Source organism: Lissotriton helveticus, chromosome 4_1, assembly GCF_964261635.1.
Source record: "Lissotriton helveticus chromosome 4_1, aLisHel1.1, whole genome shotgun sequence".
Lineage (NCBI taxonomy): Eukaryota > Metazoa > Chordata > Amphibia > Caudata > Salamandridae > Lissotriton > Lissotriton helveticus.
In genome coordinates, this window is record NC_136063.1 from 134,762,558 (window position 1) to 134,775,607 (window position 13,050).

Genomic DNA, 13,050 nt, shown 5'->3' on the forward strand with positions numbered 1-13,050 from the left:
CCCAAAAGGCTGGAAGGGTACGTGCTACATCGCCTTCATTCTTCCTCCCACGTATGTGGCTCCAGCTAACCACCACCGGCAAAAGCGCGCTGGAGATGTTGAACAAGCCGACTCCACCGGAGCCCAGTTCCTGGATGCAGCAAAGGGACTTGTTCCTCTGTGGGGACCAATGGCAAATAGCCGCGCAATCCGACACCTGACTCAGGCATTAGAAACAACCATTAACATCACCGCTGGCATCCTTGCTAACAACACGGCTGAGCTGCAGGCAGTCCGCCTTGTGGCTCTTCAAAACCGTCTTGTCCTAGATGTGGTTCTGGCCGACCGTGGAGGTGCATGCCGCATCATCGGCTCCAGCTGTTGCACCTACGTGCCAGATAACTCACCTTCAGTCTACAAAGCAATCGAACACCTCCACAGACTGTCCTCGGAGGTTCACCAGGAACAGGAAGGATGGTCGCTTGGAGGCTGGTTCTGGGACACTTTAAAGAAATGGGGATGGAGACTGTTCACGTTTTTGCTAATACCAATCATGATACTATGTGGGTGTTGTTTAGGTATTCAATGTTTACCATCTTTATGTGCGCTCATTTCCAACTGTATGTGCCCAAAGACTTTGAACTTTAAACATGAGCACATGAGTCCCCTGTACGAAATAGAGGTGCGTGGTCTCATGGGGATTGATCCGAACTGACAAGCTGGCGAGACATGTTAAAGGGAGGACTGTGGAATTTCAGTTCGTGTATTAAACATCATCTACGCCATCTTGCAGACCCACGTACGAGCATACACGGCAGCCATTTTAGGTACCATGGTCTCCCTGTTCACGATCACTCATCAGCGCACTTCCCTGACCCTGCAAGCGTCCCCCATGCACCCTGACTGCCCCCGCTCTCTCATGCACAAGTCATGAGCCCTCCCCTCCCATGACTCTGTCCCAGGGAATCGCACCCCACGCCTGACCAACACCTCCTCTCCGTCCATGAATACCCCTCCTTTGATGACCCCTTCCTCTGAGCCTGAACGTCAGCACGGACCGCTGGTCATCCTTTAGCCCGAGGATACAGTTTATTGCCCATTACTGTATGCACTCGCCTTTCCTGAAAGAAGCCACTATTGATCACGACCCTCCACCCCCAGAGATTCGATCAGGCGCACACATTCCAGAGAGATCGGCAGAACACTCAGCTGCGTGATAGCCCCTCCCAATCATATGAGGGAAAAGGGTCTCTACTGTTGTCATGTGTTGGAATGGGCCGGAACTGGGGGGTGACAGGGATATCGTTCTGATGTCATTCTCATGCTCTACAATGTCCCTGTTGTAATAAAGGACGTTCACATGTCTTGAACCAGTGTATAAAAGACCAGGTCTCAGAGAGGTTGGGAGAGCACCTCGAGACGATACCTTGTTGTCTGATCTGACGTGTTCTACTCCGACGGAATAAAAACTTGTTTCCTGTCTTCCAGTCTCCAGCGCCTGCCTCTTTATTGAATAACTTTGTATGGTATTAGAGGCGTTTTACGCCGGGCAAATCTAACTTAGGAAACAATTACTGAAATCGCCTGACCACTGTAAATTGATCTTTATCACTCAGACCTCTGATTACCCGGGTTGGCTCTTTCAAGGGTTGTCCCCTGTTGCTGGGTAGGGTTCCGGTGAATTTCCCCGACCCCCCCCTCACTTCTTCCCTCAGATTCAACAGTGGGGAGGCCTCGGAGGACACCCTGGTTGACTTCTCCCCAGACCTCCCTGTGTGCCCAGCTTACTTGATGGGTGCGCAAGTGTAACACCCTCCTCCTGCCGCCGGGGCCTCGGATTACTTACAGTCCTCCGGAGATTAGGAATGCAGCAAGACGTTTGTCAGCCCACTGCCGCTTGGACTCCGCTCAGTCAGAGGGTTAAATCGGGCCTGTCCCTGCCCGGCGGAGAGATTTGGCCTCAGCGTAGAGCGTGCAGGGGGGGGGCTGTCTGTAACCACACTCACTGCAGACGCTCCGTTGAAGAGACGCTACCTTCTAGCCTCGCTCCCCGGGGCATGCGCGGAAGTTGGTCCGCCTTAGCACGGCAGCGCCCACAGCCGGGGAGGAACTCCGCTCTAACTTCCTGGCCTGCGCACACGGCAAGACGCTTCTCCGATTCCCTCTCCTCACCAGCAGGACGCCGGGGAACCACCGGACACTCCGATTCGGCAGCGGCCTCGATTCCTTCAGCAAGGGAACCGCTCCTGCGCACAGACACGGGGGGCTCTCCTGGCAGAACAGACGACGTGGGGTGAGCAAGGTAGGGGAACACTTCAGCCTCCTTTCCTCCTACACTCCCAGGTCAAGTCCGATGCAGGCGCTTACTGCTGTGGTTTTCCCAGCTACTCTGAACTGGCAATATTACCACATGGATAATTCCCTCAGCTGGGCCAGATCGACTGGAAGGGAGGCAGATTCTCAGCTCGGGCAGCAGACCAACAAGGGCTATCAACCCTGACAGGATCTCCCTTCCCCAATTCACAGTAGTCTATGCTCCAACCAGACCTCAGGGTTCCTTCTCCACCAAGCACCAACAACAACAATAACCACTCTCAAAATGGCTGCCCAGCATTCCGCCTTATATAGGCTGACCCTCAAAGGTCCAGAAGGGACCAGAAGGTTCTGGAATGCCCTACTCTATCCTATGGGACAGGTCCCAGGTATGTCAGTTGTGACAGTTGGTAGCCACCATTTTGTGACTCCAAGGAAACTCCTGTCAGGAAAGGCATCTAGGCCTGAGGTGAAGGATTATGAAGGTGAAAAAGCACCTATTCCCCAGACCAACACCATAAAAATTTAGTAGACACAAAATATACAAAGACATGAGGGGCAAAAAGGGGACAAAATAAATAAATTATAGGAAGGGCTACGCTAAAGGTCAGACAGGTCTAACACATGTGCAGTACCAATGCTGAAGCTGTTGAACACTGTCACCATAAAAGGAAGAGTTAGGGAAGGGCTGCTTTCGAGCTAAACCAAAATAATGTATCATTAAGCATTGTCAGAGCCAATGGGTCTCACCTTTGGGACGTATTAGCTTTGCCAATGCATTTTGGAATGATGTACAGCATCAGCAAGATGATGTGCAGCATGTGCAAAATAAAAAAAAGCAAATGAGAAAAAAAAGGCATGGTGACTACGTCAATTTGTAGGTGCACACGTGGGAGGACGTATGCAAGCTTTTTTATTTTATTTATTTTAGCCGAACTGAGATGGGTCAGTAAATAGAAAGAATAAAATATTTCAATTCAAAACAACATTTTTAAAAAAGAGACAGTGGAAAGCGATGGAGGAGCAGGTGGGGGAAACAACAGGGATTGGGGTGGGAGTGGAAAAGCAGTACATGAGGGAGAGGGACACGAGAGCAGGGGGAAAAACAGAAGCAAGTAATCAATACAAAGTAAGCGGACGGATATTTGGCGCGGGAGGTGAGGCACACGAAGGACAGAGCTGGAAACACATGCAGTCTCATGGAGTGCTTGAGCAAAAAGAAAATTTGTAAAAGTGAGCAGTGAACAGATAAAATCCAGCCACTTATACATTTGGTAAAGTGGCTATGCTCCAGAGGAGGTACATACACAGGGTGCCGCTGTTTGGTAGGCTCGACTTGGAAATGTTAATACATACATTGTATTCCTTATTACTTTCATCACATTTTCAAAATGTTCAATGTAAAATACATCATTACCACAATTAACTACAAACAACAAATTAATGAATCATTCCTTATACAATAAAAAACATTATTAAGTCACTCTGAGCCCCACTTAACTCTGAAACCTCACATTCATAAAAAAACTCATTCACACCGTCTGTTGAGTCCCTTGGTTATGATGCAACAAACGTCTCCATGTGGGGTCAGTAACAAATCCCTTGGGGTATAAGGCTGGTTGTTATGAGTAGGTATGAATGTGCGTGTCAGCTTCAGAGTATCTAACGTACAAAGGGCTCACCTCGTGAATGTTGTTGACCATTCTGGTTGGCCCATCTCTGTGAAGAGATTTCCAAGCAAACCACATATGATGCAAGTATAGGACATGTTAAGGGTAATCTTTTTTGAAGACTGGGGAAAGAATCCATGCTCTCTTGAGAAATAAATAAATAAAATGTAGGATTAGACTAGGGGCTTAGAGTTTTGGTAGTGCCTTGGACAAGAATTCTGATAGATATTCTGGAATATTAATCTGGGTTTCTCAGCAGTATATAATGATTAACTAACATCAAGTAACCCACTGTGACCTCCTTTGTAGCGGGGGAGAGAGGGGGAATAACTTGGAGAAATCATAGAAATACACAGCTTTCTGGTAATTTGGAAGTGAACTGCCGGTACTGAAAACTACATGAGGTTAGAGGAATAAAGCAGATGCAAACGAATGAACAGGGCTGGGTTTAGTGGAGGGAAATATGATAAACTGAGGAGAGAGAAGAGAACAGAAAGTTTTTAAGCAAGGTAATAGCCTCAGATGGGGAGAATGTGAATCTGCAGAGTGCATTTCATTATGAGTATGTCAAATAATTTTGGTAAAAAAATAACTTTTCCTTAAAACAGAAGGAGTGCAATTGTCATTCGAAAAGTCAGAAAGCCATCTGTGGAATTTCTGAAAGGAGTCCAAGTCTAAAACTTCACCCTTAGCTGTCCACTAAGACAGAAACGTATTTTAGGAAGTTGCTTCATTTTCATTCAAGCAAGACAGGTCAACACACCTGTCAATCACCGAGACCATCTTCCCATATTGTAACTAGAATCAGCTTAGTCCTCCAGGATGGACAATGTGCGTTCTGTCACCTTACTAGAAACGCCCAAATTAGCTCCTCAAATAAACATTCTTGAGACTTGAGTGTGCTTTTATGTCTGTTGGAGAGATTAACAGTGAGTAATGACTCCCATTATTTCCACATACCCGTAGGGTAAAAGGCTGGCGTGTCTACGGGTAGAAGCCCACCCCTGGTTTTGCCAACACATGTACATGGTGAGAGACCTTTACTTTGTGACCTGGGGCAATCGGAGAAAACTAGGAATTATCCTGTGTGCACAAATATTTCAAGCCACCAATGACACTAAACTCCAGTTACATAACCGAACTACTGCAAGTAGGTACTTGACTCTCTAGACACTTGTGAAGTCGAGCCGACTAGACCTGATCTTGAGGAGGTAGCGGCTTCAAAATTAGACAGAATAATTATAAATAACACTCAGAACCAGGTCCAGACAGTGCTTTTCTTTTAAGAAAGATCAGAGCTTTTATTTACAGGGATGTAAAAACAGCAGGGACATCTATGATACACATCAGAAACCAGAACGTTTATAATGTTTACTCGTCAGGTACTAGATTTTCGATTACATTGACTATGTGGCCAATGTTATTGTCTGGATGCACTGAAGCCATCCTAACAAAGCCTCAAGAGGTGCGTGATGGAGATATCATACGAAGAAGCAACCTTACGGTGATAAGTTTGATACTCTGTTTAAACGGTCTCCAGCTTCAACACTGGCCAACTCATCAAGCTGATGCTCCAGATGGGGAGTTTCCAAACACAAAAATAGTAAGACTCTTGGTTTAAAAAAAACAAAAAACCTAGCAAACAACGGTTAGTGTCAGACTCTTTGTGTCTAAGTCGATGGTGCCCTGGGGTATTTTGTGTCAGGGAGTGACAGCTTATGTTTTCATATTTTGAGAGACCAGTTAAAGTCCCAATTGGTCGCCAGCTGTTTGTAGTGCAGCATATGCCGTAGTGAGCAGACATGAAGGAAGATGTCCTCCCCAGGCTACCTATTTTCATGTACCGGTTTCTCAAAAACTATTGGTTGCAATTTGAGTTTTCCAGAGGGGAGGGTTCCCACTGGCTGGCGGCATTAACTAGAAAAGGGTTCGCCAGTTCCCACTTTGCATTTGATTTTAGACTTGGGAACTAACTACAGCTTAAAATAAAATTTGTGAACCATAAGGGCTAGAAGGATGGTTTAAATAGTTAAAGGTTCGGGCCAGCTGGCTACTGGCATCATGCAAGTACCCATAATAGGGGTGTGAGTAGTGTAAATTTCCAGGAGCCTTACTATATAAGGAGCTGGGGAAAGGTGGGTGCTGGCGAAAGAGGGGTGAGGGGGGAAGGGGTGCAACGTGCATTTGAATTTTTTGCATCAATGGAAAACTTCTGTATTGCAGAAAAGGCTAAAGACACAAGTCGGGCCCTTCTCTAACACCAATCCAGAAATTGCACATCCTTTGCTTGTGAGAACTCAAGACACCGAAGGCAAGTCTGTCAGCGCCCCTCAGTGCTTGAACTGCACCCAGCATCCTCAGCATCCTTGGTCATCCGCCCGACCCTTTGTGCCCCCAACTACAGCCGCTACTCTCCAGACAGCTGCACCACACAGAACTGAGGGACCATTCTCCTGCGCTTCCTACAAGTTTTCATGCACTTACCCACACCCAACATTGACCGCACCAACAGCAACTAACACACCACTCTTGCACACTACAATCACCCACACAACACTAGCGGTACTCCCATCTACAGACCACCGGAACCGCACCTTCACCGACACCATCATGGACTTCTTTGCACCACTCGCCCTCGACGCTCGCAATTACGTCCTACTCAAGAGACCTGGACCTCCACCTGAAACACCACGCTGGCCTCAAATAAAAAGCACCTCATGGATGACCTTGTAAACCTGGGCCTCACCAAACAAGTAAAGGGACTTACTGGACCCTATTTCGCCATCTTTGAAAACATACGAGTCCACACCAGTCTCCTGGTCAGACCACTCCCATGTCAAGTTCTGCATCCCCGTCTTGGACCAATGCACACCACCACCGCCAGACTAGCCTATCAAAACTGGAAGACCGACTGACCAGGTTTGGAACACCGCTTTCAATACCCACCCACCCAAACACAGGAACAGCCTCCCAAAGCTATTAAGAATTACAACAATTGGATCACCCTTTGAATTGAATTCCTGACCTCCGTCAAACACAGCAATACAACAAAATCGAGACTCCATGACAGTTGGTTAATGGAGAAATTCAGACTGATGAAATACCACGAAAACAATTGGAATGCAAAAGGAGAATGAACCAGGACGATGCAGACAGGAGAACGTTCAAATCCAACCTAAGACGTTATTCACCAAATGATCCGGGTCACCAATTGCGATGCTCTGGGGAACCGCATCAATGCTAGCACCAACATAAGTAAAAAAATATTTACCATTGTGAAAGATTTCACCTTACCTGTGGCTGCCTCCAACTCAATCATTCCCTTTGCAACATTCTCTCTCCATTCTTCAGCAAGAATTTCACTGCTATTTACAGCAACTTCAACACACAACCACACTTCGAAAAAATACTATCAATCTTATCCAAAGAACAAATGCTAAGCACATGGTCCATCTTAACCCCAGAAGAAAATCGCCTCCACCATGAAGTCCATCCACTCAGCCCCATCGGAAACCTGCCCCCATCACACCTACTACAGACAATTGCAAACCATAAGTGTCATACTCACACCCATTTTGAATGCCTCTACCTCTTATGCGAACGTCCCAAACAATGAAACACACAACTTTCCTCCGATCACTTAAACCCTCCCCGGACCCTACAATACTTGCAAACGACAGACTGATCTACCCGCTACCAATCCCAGACAAGGGCTTAGAGAAAATCATCAACATATGCCTCACCAAATACCTCAATGACCACCAACTCCTCAACACCACTGAGTGTGGTTTCAGATCCAACAGCACGGAAACTGCCCTCATTGCTGCCACAGATGACATCCGCATTACTCTGGACAGAAGAGACACAGTGGCCCTCATCTTCCTTGCCCTTTCCACAGCATATCACCCGGACTCCGACCACATCCTCATCCAACACCATATCGGAATACAAGGACACACACTCCGATTGATCAGCTCTTTCCAGACCGAAGGACCCCATTAGGCTGCTTGCCACCGTACCACTCAGATACCCATGTCTTCATATGCTGAGTTCCGCAAGGATCCTCGAGCCCCACCCTCTTCAACACATACATGATCCCTTTAGCAAGCATAATCAGCTCTCACAACATTAACATCCTCTCCTATGCCAACAACACGTAACTCATTCTCTCCCTCAGAGACAAGATCCCACTATCTGGAACAAGTTCAATGATTACAACTCTCTGAAATTGTGATTTTTGGCAAGAGCACTTCACCGGGGGAATGCATCTTGGCCTGTATTACTAAATGGGAACACTGTCCCTGTTTGTGCTACAGCGCAACTTCAAGCAGGTGCGCCAGGTGCAACCAAGAAACGGGCGCCCTATTTTGAAGAATGTGCTGTCCTCAGGACAGCTGTGAACTTGCACTGTCCTAGAGGCAGCACACTGAAATGAAATACAGCTGTTTAAAAGCTGATCCCTGTTTATCTGGGCAGTCAGCAACCTGCCTGCACTTTCAAAAGGGATTAGACCGCTCCTTGCAGGAGGATGCACTGAGTGACTGAACCTGCCTACGGAGGGATGTCTGGGGGGTTCAATGGGACCGTTTCACCACTCGAGAGAGGTGCCTCCAGGGGGTGCACCGACAGTATGCCACCATTTTGTGGCGCACTTTCAGTGCACCTCACAAGGCCCCGTTTGTCTCTGTGGCCACATCGGTAATACGGCATGAGTGTAGAGGCAAAGTGATCTTTTGCATGAGGCCACCCCCCATGCAAATTAGGGAATGCCCTCTCACAATACCCCTGGCACTACAGATGGGCCATAGCTATCTGTATTACAGAAGGAGCCACACAAGCCTTTGCGGCCCCTTCTGTAATACCAAAATGTCTTAGGGGTGCACACGTTCAATGCGTCCCAAGGGAACTTTCTGTAATACAGCCCCTGACGATGGTCAACAGAGCAAGGGCCAACACCCACTCCTACCACCCACACCAAGAACCTCAGGATTGTTATCAACAGCAAACTTGACATGACTGCCCAAGTTAACACAATCAACGCCTCATGCTTCTATACTGTGATGGTTAGGGGTACATATTCAAATGACTCACAATCAGCACCCAGAAATCTGTTGCACACATCCTGGTCATGTGCAAGCTGGCCTACGATAACACCCTCTATGCAGGGTCAACTAAAACTTACCAGAAGGATGCAGGCCATTCAGAACTCGGTGGCCAAAATCACTCCCAACCTCCCACAATGCACACACATCATACCTCACCTGAAGGAGCTCAACTGGATCCCCATTCACAAACAAGCACAATTCTGACGCCTCACCCACATGTTCAAGACACTACATAACACTGGCCCAGTATACCTCAACAATAGCATCTGCTTTCACAAACCTTCCACACACATCAGCTCATCTAGACTTCTACTAGCACACATTCCTCGTATACGGAAAACATGATCCGGCAGCCAAACCTTTTCCTACATTGCTCCTGAATCGTGGAACAGTCTACACATAAAAGCCTCCTCCTTACTTCTTAAATTCCACAAGAAGCTGAAGAACTGGCTTTTTGAGTAGTCCCATTAAGCCTTACGTTTGGCTAGACTCACACCTGCTCATCGGCAGGATACTTATCTGGGCGATAGTGTACTCTAGCAATATGCATTACAGAACATTTGAACGGTAGCGTGCAAGAGAGAGAGAATGCCTATATTCCTGTGTCACATTTTGAAATATGTTTTCGGGATAAGAGGTGCAGTAACTGTACATCACATTAGAAGCGGTCCACAGTCAGTGAGACCCAGGGCATGGGAGAGGTTCCAGATCCTTCTTCTTACCCCACAGCATCCACACCAGTCTAGTCCAGCCCCACAAGGCAGACAACCACAGAACGATCCCTGCTTTCCTGTTGAAAGCCATGCCAGCTGGAAGTAAAAGATGATTTCGCAATCTTCCCAAATGCTGTCTTATTCTTTTAGGTAGATAAACTCAAGAGTGCCAAAAACGAAAATAATTTCCCTGCAAAAATGCCAGTTTTTAATTGTGTGTCCATGAGTTTGGCTTACAAATACCAGGTTGTCATTTAGATCAAATACTCTCATATAATATCAGTCCCAAACACATGCATCACAATTACGTGCTAGATATGGGGCTCCTTTTCAAGTGGTAGCTATCAAACATTAGGAGTAAAGGCAGTAAGCCAGAATATTCAACAAAAGAGATGCAGGGCACAACGCCTATGAACCAAAGGCCCTCAATAAGTAATGAAGGGGTACATGATGAGGGACCTTATTGAGGAGAGACTGAGGGGATGACGGGTGACGGATGACCAGCTAAAAAGAATACCTTCTAGGGGGTATCGGTCTACCTTAGAGACACATGCGAAATAATTGCCTTGGAGTCCTTTTCAGCACCCACGCTAACTATGGCGGTGTATCTGGAGGAACAGAGTTCCTGATCCCAACCCTATTTGGCAGCTAAAAGGTAGGTTTTGGTGGGAAGGGTAAGTGGATGGAAGTCTGGCCGTGTAAGACAGGCACTTCCTCGTTTACACAAAGCCTGGGGTCTACCCCCTGCGTTAAGATGAACTCCTGGCGCTTACTTACACGGTCCTTACGTGGGGTCTAAGGTTTTCTCTGCTGTTGCTCAGTGGATGTCATTTGTCTGTAATTTCAAAATCACTTCCGGGTCGCAAAAGAACCGGTCCCACAGCTGCGCACATACTGGTAGTGGCCTGGGATGGGCGGAACCGGTAAGGTGGAAGGCGACCTAAGATTGGAACATTGGCGGCTCCTCAGCCAATCCTAGTGCGTCTCAATGAACTCTGAAGTGCTGATTGGCTGTGGAGTTCACTTGTTCCTGGTCTGCCTCGCTTCTGACAGTTGATGGGCGTGGCCACAGCTAGGGCTTGGCTGAGGGTAGGCGGCAGGAGTGACCGATGAAAACCTGTCTCTGTCCGTGCAGGCCGGGCTCGGTTGTTGCCGTCCTTGCGGAGAAGAGGGGAGGAGGCATTGGGCGTGGAGCAGGGCGACCCCCGGTGCCGGAGTGAGCTATGTTTAAACGCTCGTACCAAGCCCATACAGCCGCCCGTCTGTTAACGAGTGACCGCCGGCCCGCGGGGCTGCTCATGCGTCTGTGGCTCAGGCACATTTTAAATGTCTAGCATTTATTGATTTTGGGTATTCCGTGTCAACTGATTCGATTCACCCTTTGCTGCTACCTTGGCCTGCCAGCCACCATGACAAACTTCCGTGGCATGACTGACATGGCCCGTCCCGCTGCCTGCTCTTATCACCTTGTTGTGCGAGTTCTTTAATAAATAAGCGATGATCTTGTAGTTGATTTATTTTACACGATTACACGATCGTAGTGAACCACTTAAGCAGCAGCTGGCTCCTTGCACGCCCTCAGCTCCTCTGCACACGACCACCCTTGAATTCCAGGGCGGCAAGGAAGCAGGATGTGTATAGCGTCACTAACTACATACACTCTTCTGTTGACACAGCCACACTAGCCATAGCTGCCAAGGTCTCAGATTGCTTTTGTGTTATGTTTCTGTGGTTCAGTGTGCTTATGTGTGACATTTCATTTGCTTTGAGTGACCCTATAGAAACAAGCAGTTATGCCATTGAGCCATTTTACACGGGAAACAAGTCTTTCCTCTGAAGTTTTTACTTGTAGTACATTTTCCACGCATTTTCACATGGTAAAGACTGTTGGCACGCAAGTCTTTTCAACACAGGACAAAGCCACACATTTGAGGATAATTAAAAAAGGGGGCTTAGCAGGGCTCGAGTTGGGGTACACGGCGTCCCCCCACTCTTTTCACAGGGTAGACGCCCCCGCCAACAAGCTGGGCTCCACAGAAATATGCTGAACGTGTCCTGATGTAATTTTCAGACACCGGACACGTTCAGCACATGAGGTCATTTGCGTATTGTCAGTCCGCCCACTTCTTTTTATAGGACTTGTGCCCTGGGGCTTAGGGAATTGTAGTAATAAGGGTCCACAATTGAAGTCTTGATGATACTTTATTAAACCAGATTACTGTGAACGATGCCTCCCTGTTTGTCGGTCTCTTATTCAGCACAGAATCACCAACATTCCAATGCAGCCTTCCCCTGACAGTTCTAGGACCGTACCAAGAGCTGGTAGTGTGAAGGGGTAGGCGGAATAAACTAAACATAGGTTACAATGATGGAGCCGTAATTTCTTCTGGTAGTTTCTCAATGCAAAACCCTCATGCTACCTCTAATTTACCGCTCAAAAGGTGTTGGGCCCTTCACACCATGTATTACCTACAGGAGATTTAAATAATCATGAACAGTAAAAAATGCAATTATTATTCAAGCCAATAAAGAGAGTTGTTGAGTGTTTTAAAGGGTTTTATTTTCTAGTCAAAAGTTAAGTTTTTCTCTGACCCTTTATTCATTAGTAAAATATCAATTAGGTTACAGAATTTGGAAAACAGGAAAAATATCAATAATACAGAACACATTACAGTCTGCATATAAGCATTACATGTAGTTATGAAAATGTGGCGCAAAATTCTTAGAGTTTCTAAGAAAATAGTCTTGCAAGGCTAATCAATAATTAAATAGTTGGCAAAAATCTCCCATAAAGAGAAATAAATGCATAAGACAAATAAATCTTTTCAGACCTAATTAATTAGTCAAAGCATAAACTTAAAGTTTAGCATCTAATTCTATCCTGATCCACTGCACTCTCTATCTGTCTGTGTCTAAAGAGGAAAGCAGCCCCTCCTTCACAGGCCTCAAAGGAATGTGGCCTGAAGTGCCAAGATATGACGTGGAAGCAAGAAACCTCCCCCTGATTCTCCTCGGACGCAACTCCGCCCCTTCAGCAATCTCCCGGGACGTTTCTCGTACCTAACCCATAGGATGTCTGGCCTAATCTGTTCCTTCTCTCAAGGGCTCACACCCCCCTCTAATAAGCCTAGAAGCCAGCTGAACTGAGAAAAAGCCAGCCCCCATCCAGAGAGGACATTATTTTATACCCTAATTATTGGCAGACTACACAAAGATGTAGCATCTTTCAGGAAAACCTGTACGTGATTGGTCAGTCATGATGGCATGAGT

General features: G+C 46.9%; 1 protein-coding gene across 1 annotated transcript in view; it reads right to left on the minus strand.

Annotated features, from left to right (window-relative positions):
- The window catches only part of GPAA1 (glycosylphosphatidylinositol anchor attachment 1), a 129,302-nt gene extending 118,604 nt beyond the window's left edge, over positions 1–10,698 (minus strand). The window contains exon 1 of the mRNA XM_078686537.1: positions 10,558–10,698. The gene's annotated coding sequence lies outside the window, so the exon portion shown is untranslated. The remainder of the gene's footprint in view (positions 1–10,557) is intronic.
- Positions 10,699–13,050: the final 2,352 nt, after the last annotated feature.